We start from the raw sequence: 9,522 nt of genomic DNA, 5'->3' as shown, positions 1-9,522 counted from the left end.
TTAAGGCTCTAGTAGTTCACGAGAAATTCTGTTTTTTTTTGTGGGGGGGCAATTAGTCACAAAGAAGGCCGAACCCTGTGAATGACTTGCAGGGGACCATAACTTACACCACTGTATGCACTGTCCATCAAAAATGGCTCTGAGCACTGTGGGACTTAACATCTGTGGTCATCAGTCCCCTAGAACTTAGAACTACTTAAACCTAACTAACCTAAGGACATCACACACATCCATGCCCGAGGCAGGATTCGAACCTGCGACCGTAGCAGTCCCGCGGTTCCGGACTGAGCGCCTAGAACCGCTAGACCACCGCGGCCGGCCACTGTCCATCCCAAAAGTTCCAGGACAGATTTCATTCCTGGCATTTAAGCGATGTCAGCACAGTAACTACAGCGGCAGTTTGAACTAATAACTGTAAACAAAGTATTTACATTTGACGAGCCAGATGTGCACAGGCACAGGTAAGTAGTGGATGAGCAAGGATAGTGTGTCAATGAATAATTTAAGAAAATAAATCATTTTTTCTTATGTATTTAAATAAAAAATCAGTTTTCCAGTTTTTATTATGCACAATAAAGACAGCTGAACGGAATTTTCATCTGTATATCTCGTTTGAACACTATCATTAATATCAGAAAGCAAAGAAGATCTTAACATAATGAAAATTTGAACTGTAGTGGAATCTTGGTTAATAAGCACCTCCCGTAACATGTAATCTGCAAATCGAGCAAAACAAACCTTAAGAAAATGACACTTAACGAGCGATGTTTCGCATAATGTGTGAAGACAATTTAGTGTGACGTCACCAGCCGTTCGTGTGCAGCAGAGGAAACATTCAACAATATGAACACCCTTCATTGTTGGCAGCAGCATATGAACAGTGTCTTTAGTACACATAGCAGTTTTTTTTTTTTTTTTGGTAGGGTTTAAGGGCGCTCAACTGCTGAGGTCATTAGCGCCCAGTCACTGGTGTTAGAGCACATGGAACCTGCTAAAACTCAAGGGGATGGGGGGACATCAGAAGGACCTGACAAAGATGCGGATAAAATAAGTAAAAAGGTTAAATGTCTTTGGACAAGCCAGTTAAAGTTATAAAACGCAGAATACGAGCAGCTGCTCGAGCGTCATCAGCTAAAACATCCGGTAAAGTAGATGGCAGGGACAGGATAACACGAAATTGACTAAAACGGGGACACGACAATAAAACATGGCACACTGTTAATTCCTGACCACAAGGGCACTGCGGGGCTGGGTCACCGGAGAGCAGGTAGCGGTGGCTAAACCGGCAATGCCCAATCCGCAACCTGGTCAGAAGGACCTCCTCGCACCGAGATGATCGGGAGGATGTTGTCCAAGCAGTTGGGAGCGGTTTAACTGCCCGGAGCTTGTTTCCTTGGAGGGATGACCAAGCATCCCACCACAACGACACAAGCCTCTTACATACATCCCCACGAACGTCAGATGACGGGACACAATGGGAGGCTGGCCGAGGCAGGAGGACTGCAGCCTTGGCTGCAGCATCCGCAGCCTCATTCCCAGGCACTCCTACATGTCCGGGAACCTACAGAAAGCTGACAGAACCACCATTATCAGCGAAAGAATGGAGGGACTGCTGTATCCGTTGAATCAAGGGATGGACCGGATAGGGAGCTACAAGGCTCTGAAGAGCACTGAGTGAGTCAGAGCAAAGTACATACAATGAATGGCGGTGGCGGCGGGCATACTGAACGGCCTGATGGAGAGCAAAAAGCTCGGCCGTAAAGCTGGAACATTGGTCGAGGAGCCGGTATTTAAAGGTGGCGGCCCCGACGACAAAGGCACAGCCGACACCGTCGTCAGTTTTGGAGCCATCGGTGTAAATAAAGGTGTGACCGGCAAGTCAAGCACGAAGTTCGACAAACCGTGAGCAATACACTGCAGCCGGAGTACCCTCCTTCGGGAGTGAGCTGAGGTCGAGATAAATAGGAACCGGAGCCTGGAGCCAAGGTGGTGTCGGGCTCTCACCCTCTCTGAAGGTGGTAGGGAGGGCAAAATCCAATTGTCGAAGCAGGCGACGGAAGCGGACTCCGGGGGGCAGCAGGGCAGACACATACAACCCGTACTGACGGTCGAGAGAATCGGCGAAGAAGGACTCGTAAGAGGGGTGGTCGGGCATAGACAACAGCCGGCAGGCATACCGACACAGCAGTATGTCGCGCCGGTAGGTCAATGGTAACTCGGCAGCTTCAGCATAAAGACTCTCGACAGGACTAGTGTAGAAGGCTCCGGTCGCAAGACGTATCCCCCGATGGTGGATGGAGTTGAGCCGGCGTAAGAGGGATGGCCGAGCGGACGAGTAGACGAAGCTCCCATAATGCAGCTTCGATCGGACTATGGACCGATACAAGCGAAGCAGGACAGGACAGTGCGATCCGCTCCCCAAGATGAACCGCTAAGAACTCTGAGGACATTAAGGGAACGTGTACAACGGGCCGCCAAATAACAGACATGTGGAGACCAACACAGTTTCCTGTCCAACGTGAGCCCTAGAAACTTAGTTGTGTCCACGAATGGGAGAACAACGGGACCGAGATGTAAGGATGGCGGAAGGAACGCTTTATATCGCCAAAAGTTGATACAAACCGTCTTCTCTTCAGAGAACCGGAAGCCATTTGCCACGCTCCATGAGTAGAGGCTGTCTAGACAATGCTGAAGGCAGCGCTCCAGGAGGCATGTTCTCTGGGCACTGCAGTAGATCGCGAAGTCATCGACGAAGAGAGAGCCCGAGACATTAGGTGGAATGCAATCCATAATTGGATTGATCGCGATGGCAAAAAGGGCTACACTCAAGACGGAGCCCTGAGGCACTCCGTTCTCCTGGAGGAAGACGTCGGACAATACGGAACCCACACGTACCCTAAACTTTCGATCCGTTAAAAAGGAATCAATAAAAAGGGGCAGGCGACCGTGTAGGCCCCACCTGTGCATAGTGCGGAGGATACCTCCTCTCCAACAGGTATCATAAGCCTTCTCCAAGTCGAAGAACACGGCTACCGTTTGGCGCCTTCGCAAAAAGTTGTCCATGATGAATGTCGACAAGGTCACAAGGTGGTCAACAGTGGAGCGGCGGCGACGAAAGCCACATTGGACATTAGTAAGTAGTCGTCGAGATTCAAGAATCCAGACTAACCGAGCATTAACCATGCGCTCCATCACCTTACAGACACAGCTTGTAAGAGAAATGGGGCGGTAACTAGAAGGAAGGTGTCTATCCTTCCCGGGTTTGGGTATAGGAACAACAACGGCATCACGCCAACGCATGGGGACGTGACCTTCGGTCCAGACGCGGTTGTAGGTACGAAGAAGGAAGCTTTTGCCCGCCGGAGAAAGGTGTGCCAGCATCTGAACGTGAATGGCATCTGGCCCCGGAGCAGAGGATCGGGACAGCGCAAGAGCACGTTCGAGTTCCCGCATAGTAAAGGGAACATTATAAGTTTCCAGATTCAGCGAGTGGAAGGAAGGTCGCCGAGCCTCTTCTGCCTCTTTCCTGGGAAGGAAGGCAGGATGGCAATGGGCGGAGCTTGAAACCTCCGCGAAAAAGCGGCCAAAGGCGTTGGAGACAGCCACAGGATCAACAAGGACCTCATTACCTGAGGTCAGGCCAGGTACTGAGGAATGGGCCTTAATGCCCGACAGCCGGCGCAGGCTACCCCATACGACAGAAGAGGGAGTAAAACTGTTAAAGGAGCTGGTGAAAGAGGCCCAACAAGCTTTTTTGCTGTCTTTGATGACTCTACGGCATTGCGCTCGGAGTCGTTTGTATTCAATACAATTCGCCAACGTAGGATGGCGGCGAAAGGTGCGTAAAGCACGTCGTCGAGCACGGATAGCGTCCCTACAAGCCTCGTTCCACCAGGGGACAGAAACGCGACGTGAAGAAGAAGTAGTACGAGGAATGGAACGTTCGGCAGCATTGATTATAACAGCTGTGAGGTATTCGACCTGACTGTCACAACTGGGAAAATCGTGGTCCGGAAAGGTCGCCAGGGAGGAGTAAAGTCCCCAGTCAGCTTTCAGTATGTTCCAGCTCGAAGGACGTGGGGATGGGGTGTAGTGCAGGAGACGAACGACACGGGAAGTGGTCGCTCGAATAGGTGTCAGAAAGGACATACCACTCGAACCGACAGGCAAGAGTGGTAGAACAGATCGAGAGGTCCAAGTGGGAGTAGGTATGAGTAGAGTCCGAGAGGAAAGTCGGGGCGCCGGTATTGAGGCAGACAAGATTGAGATGGTTGAAGACATCCGCCAAGATTGAGCCTCTTGGACAGGATGCAGGAGAGCCCCAAAGGGGATGATGGGCATTGAAGTCGCCAAACAATAAGAACGGCGGGGGAAGCTGAACGATCAGGTGCATCATGTCAGCCCGACTAACAGCAGATGACGGTGGAGTGTAGTGGTCAATGGGATGGGATGGTAATAAACATCGTCCCAAACGAGCAACATGACGCCACCATGAGCTGGGATACCGTCCACAGGGGTGAGGTCATACCGCTCCGAGGTATAGTGGGTAAAGGCAATACGGTCAGTCGGGCGCAACTTGGTTTCCTGGAGACCAAGGACGAGCGGACAGTGCAGGCGGAGGAGCAGTTGTAATTCCTCCCGATTAGATCGAATACCTCTTATGTTCCAATGAAACAACGCCATCGCTAGTCAAAAGGTTGGGGGAACGAGACGAGGGAAGAGCCGGTCACCTCGACGGCCGTGGAGGGCCAGGTTACGACGGAACAACGCTACAACCGACGGGAGGCGGATCCGGTTCCATCGACTCGTCACCAGCCGCGGCCGCTGTCCCTGGTTGTGTAGGAGGGGCCGCATCATTTGCCGACGAAAGGCCGGCGGAGCGCCTGGCAGCAGAGCGTCCCGGCGAAACTGAGGACGGCCGGGAGCAGCGACTCACGGATGGAGCGTCAGACGAAACGCGCCGGGGTGGAGAGGGGGATAGAGACTTCTTCTTGGAGGCCTTCTTTGAAGGCCGAGGAGGCACAGGGATGGTGGGCTGGACCCAAAGAAGGTCCTCACGCGCGGGGTCCGTTTTGGAACGCCGGACCTCGGAAGCTGGGGTCCGGAACGTTGCCCCAATGGACGCCTGAGAAGAGGATCGCTTCTCAGGTGGCGTGGGGGGGGGGGGGGGAGGAGGAGGAGGAGGAGGAGGAGGAAGGGTGGCCCCTGGGGCAGAGGGGATGGGGGCCACGGGGGAGGAGGATTTGGAAGGGAGGGATTTGGGAGGCGGAGGCAGAGCTCCCTGATGGGCAGAGGAGGCGGAGGGGGGACAGGAGAGGGGTGAGGATACCGCGGAAGGAGTGGACACAATTGAGGCGAACGAAGTGGTCAATGACACGGGATGGAGGCGGTCGTACTTCTTCCGGGCCTCAGAATAAGAGAGCCGATCCAAAGTTTTGATTTCTTGTATCTTCTTCTCCTTCTGATAGGCGGGGCAGTCTGAGGATCTAGGCGAGTGGACGCCAGGACAATTTACGCACCGAGGTGGTGGGGTGCATGTATGTTCCTCACGAAGAGGACGTCCACAATCGCCACAAAGGGGCTCAGCCTCACACCGGGAAGACATGTGCCCAAAGCGCAAACACCTAAAACAGCGCATAGGAGGCGGGACGTAAGGTCGCACGTCGCACCGGTAGCACATCACCTTTACCTTCTCCGGGAGAACGTCCCCCTCGAAGGCGAGGATAAAGGCCCCGGTGTCGATGCGACGGTCTTTGGGGCCGCGCTGGACTCGCCGGACGAAATGCACGCCGCGGCGCTCCAGGTTGGCCCTGAGCTCCTCATCAGATTGTAGCAGGAGGTCACAATGAAAAATAACCCCCTGTGTCCTATTTAGTGCCAGATGTGGGACAATGGATACTGGGATGTCCCCTAGGCGGTCGCACGCCTGGAGTGCCGCCGACTGTGTGGCAGAGGTGGTCTTGATAAGAACGGACCCTGATCGCATCTTGCTGAGAGCCTCGATTTCCCCGAAGACGTCCTCAATTTGCTGAACAAAGAACATGGGCTTGGAGGTGGCGAACGTCCCCCCATCGGTTCGAGAACAGACCAAATAGCGGGGGAAGTACTTTGCCCCAAGCCGGCGGGCCTGTCCCTCCTCCCATGGAGTGGCCAAGGGGGAAAGGGCAGGAGAACCAGAACTAGAAACGGTACCTTTTCTTTTGAAAGACTCGGCCGCAGAGCGACCTGATACGTGTTGACGTTTCATCTGCGAAACGTCCGCCCCGATACCACCCACTCTGACCAGGGGCTCTCCCCACGGGCGCCACCCTGCCGCAGCAAGGGCCACCTGGCAGGATGACCATTGCCGGGAGTCCTGATGCATCTACTCCTTGGCCAACGTGGGGAGGGTGCAGCTCAGGTATCGGCAGTACGATCCCTGTGTTGTCAGGGGGCTACAACCTAGAGGGTACATGACGACCCCACCACAACGGGCTGGCTACCGTGCTGGATTTCTGGTGCCATGGAAAGTCCATCATGATCGCTGGTGCAGATGGAGATGCACTATGGGCGTAACTTGGACAACCCATCAGGCGTTTAGGCCCAATTTGAGGAATAGTGGGAATGGTTACAACGCCGGTGCAATGCTGAGTGCCAAGGTCTTAGTGCACTTAGGACCAGTGGTACACCATGTAAGGTGTCCTTCCCCAAAAGGCTCGTACTTCTGTAGAATTTTGAAAAATGGAGGTCAAACCCCAAGGGGGACCATCACATAGAAGGCCGAAACGGTTGAAACTCCTTTTAGTAGCCTCTTACGACAGGCAGGAATACCTCGGGCCTATTCTTACCCCGGACCCGCAGGGGGGACATAGCAGTTTGGATTTAGCGCTCTTTCTGCTGCCATCTTAGTGCAGCTTGTAATCACATAGCGTTTTTTTGTGCAAATTTTAATAACCTTCGTAGAAATGTCCCTGTAGATAAAACCGCAAAAAGACTACCATAATGAAAGAAAATGACATTAGAAATTAAACACAAAATCACTGAAAAACTTGAATGTTGTGTAAGCACTGCTGATTTAGCACGCACATACAATCGGTCTACATCAATTAGTTGCACTATTCTCAAGAACAAGATTAAGGAGATAGACGCTTTAAAGGGAGTGACAGGAGTGTCTAAACAATGGTTTCGAATTCTGGACAGTGTCGAAAGGTTGCTCCTTATATGGTTAAATGAAGAGCAATTGCAAGGTGACACTATTAATGGGAACATCATTTGTGAGATGTCAGTAATGATTTTTGCTGACCTCGTTGATAAGCTGCAAGGATCATCAGGGGCAGAAGCATTTCAAGAAAGCTGTGGGTGGTTCGAGAAGTTTAAGAGAAGAACTGGCATCCACAGCATTATGAGGCACGACGAAGCAGCCAGCTCAGAGACAAAGGCAGCAGAGAACATCATCAGCAACTTCAAGATGAGCGTAGATTCTGAGGAATTATCTGCCTCCCAACACAACTCCATACTCCTGCCTATGGACCGGCAGATTATTTCACACTAAAGCACTCTTAGAACATTGCTTTGAGTTGACTGAAGCTACCCATCTCACTCTCAGTGTTCTGAAAATATCACTTCGACATCGTTGCCTGCATCAAGATTATCGAAAAGGCATTGGAAGGGGTTACAAAGAGAACTATACCTTCTGCTTGGAACAAGCTTTGGCCAGAGTGCGTTGTCAAGTGTGACTGAGGCATTTGAGTCAGCCTGTAGTCAACAAGATTGTGTCTTTGGCCAAGAGCATGGGACTAGAAGGGGATAACAATGAACTTGTGGAAGATCAGAGCCAAGAAATGAAGAACTTATGGAGTTGCAGTGTGTTTCACAGCAGCAAGTTATGGAGAGGAGTTCTTCAGAAAAAGAGGTGGAAGAGGAAGAGGAGACGGCAGTAACAGCAAAGCAGCAATCTGGAACAATAAGAGAAATGCTCAAAGCGTGGAAATCGGTTTCATCACGCAACGAAAAAAAATCATTCCAACAACACAGTGGCTAAGCACGCTACAAATTTGACGATAATGCTGCATTGCATTTTTGCTAAGTGTTGAAGCATTAGCAGAAACAAATGATTAGATAGCTTCCTAGTAAAAAAGAATTAGTTATGTATCATGAAAATAATTTTCTTTGAATAAATGACACGAATAAGTTAAAGATTTTAGTACTTTTTTATATGGAACACATTATCATATTTTACATTAATTTATATGGGATAAAATTTTTTGGTTGACAAGTGTTTTATTCCACAAGTAAAATTCACAGCACTAGGTATTAAGTATGAGACAGGATTGCTGGCCAAGATTTACCTTCAGGAAGTATAATGTTTAATACTGCCGATACAGACACTACCCTTGTTCTGCTTCTTCTCAACCTATGATTTGAGTGGCATGCCTTTTAATTTGCCCTGCATTATCCCCTTTTCCTCCCCAAAGACGGAATTTATAGTTCCAAAAAATAGGATAATGTAATCAAATATATCTAAAAACAAAGATGATGTGACTTACCAAATGAAAGTGCTGGCAGGTTGACAGACACACAAACAAACACAAACATACACACAAAATTCAAGCTTTCGCAACAAACTGTTGCCTCATCAGGAAAGAGGGAAGGAGAGGGAAAGACGAAAGGATGTGGGTTTTAAGGGAGAGGGTAAGGAGTCATTCCAATCCCGGGAGCGGAAAGACTTACCTTAGGGGGAAAAAAGGACGGGTATACACTCGCGCACACACACACACACACACACACACACACACACACACACACACACACACACACACACACACACATATCCATCCACACATATACAGACACAAGCAGACATATTTGAAGACAGAGTTTGGGCAGAGATGTCAGTCGAGGCAGGAGTGCAGGGGCAAAGATGTTGTTGAATGACAGGTGAGGTATGAGTGGCGGCAACTTGAAATTAGCGGAGATTGAGGCCTGGTGGATAACGGGAAGAGAGGATATATTGAAGAGCAAGTTCCCATCTCCGGAGTTCGGATAGGTTGGTGTTAGTGGGAAGTATCCAGATAACCCGGACGGTGTAACACTGTGCCAAGATGTGCTGGCCGTGCACCAAGGCATGTTTAGCCACAGGGTGATCCTCATTACCAACAAACACTGTCAGCCTGTGTCCATTCATGCGAATGGACAGTTTGTTGCTGTTCATTCCCACATAGAAAGCTTCACAGTGTAGGCAGGTCAGTTGGTAAATCACGTGGGTGCTTCCACACGTGGCTCTGCCTTTGATCGTGTACACCTTCCAGGTTATAGGACTGGAGTTGGACTTGACGTTGACCTCCATCTGTCCAATGGCCAGCTTCACACGTCCGTCCACATCAAACCCACCAACAAGCAACAGTACCTCCATTATGACAGCTGCCACCCATTCCACATCAAACGGTCCCTTCCCTACAGCCTAGGTCTTCGTGGTAAACGAATCTGCTCCAGTCCGGAATCCCTGAACCATTACACCAACAACCTGACAACAGCTTTCGCATC

This window comes from Schistocerca piceifrons, chromosome 5 (genome assembly GCF_021461385.2).
Source record: "Schistocerca piceifrons isolate TAMUIC-IGC-003096 chromosome 5, iqSchPice1.1, whole genome shotgun sequence".
NCBI lineage: Eukaryota > Metazoa > Arthropoda > Insecta > Orthoptera > Acrididae > Schistocerca > Schistocerca piceifrons.
The sequence above is the reverse complement of the archived record's forward strand: the minus strand, read 5'-3'. Positions refer to the sequence as shown.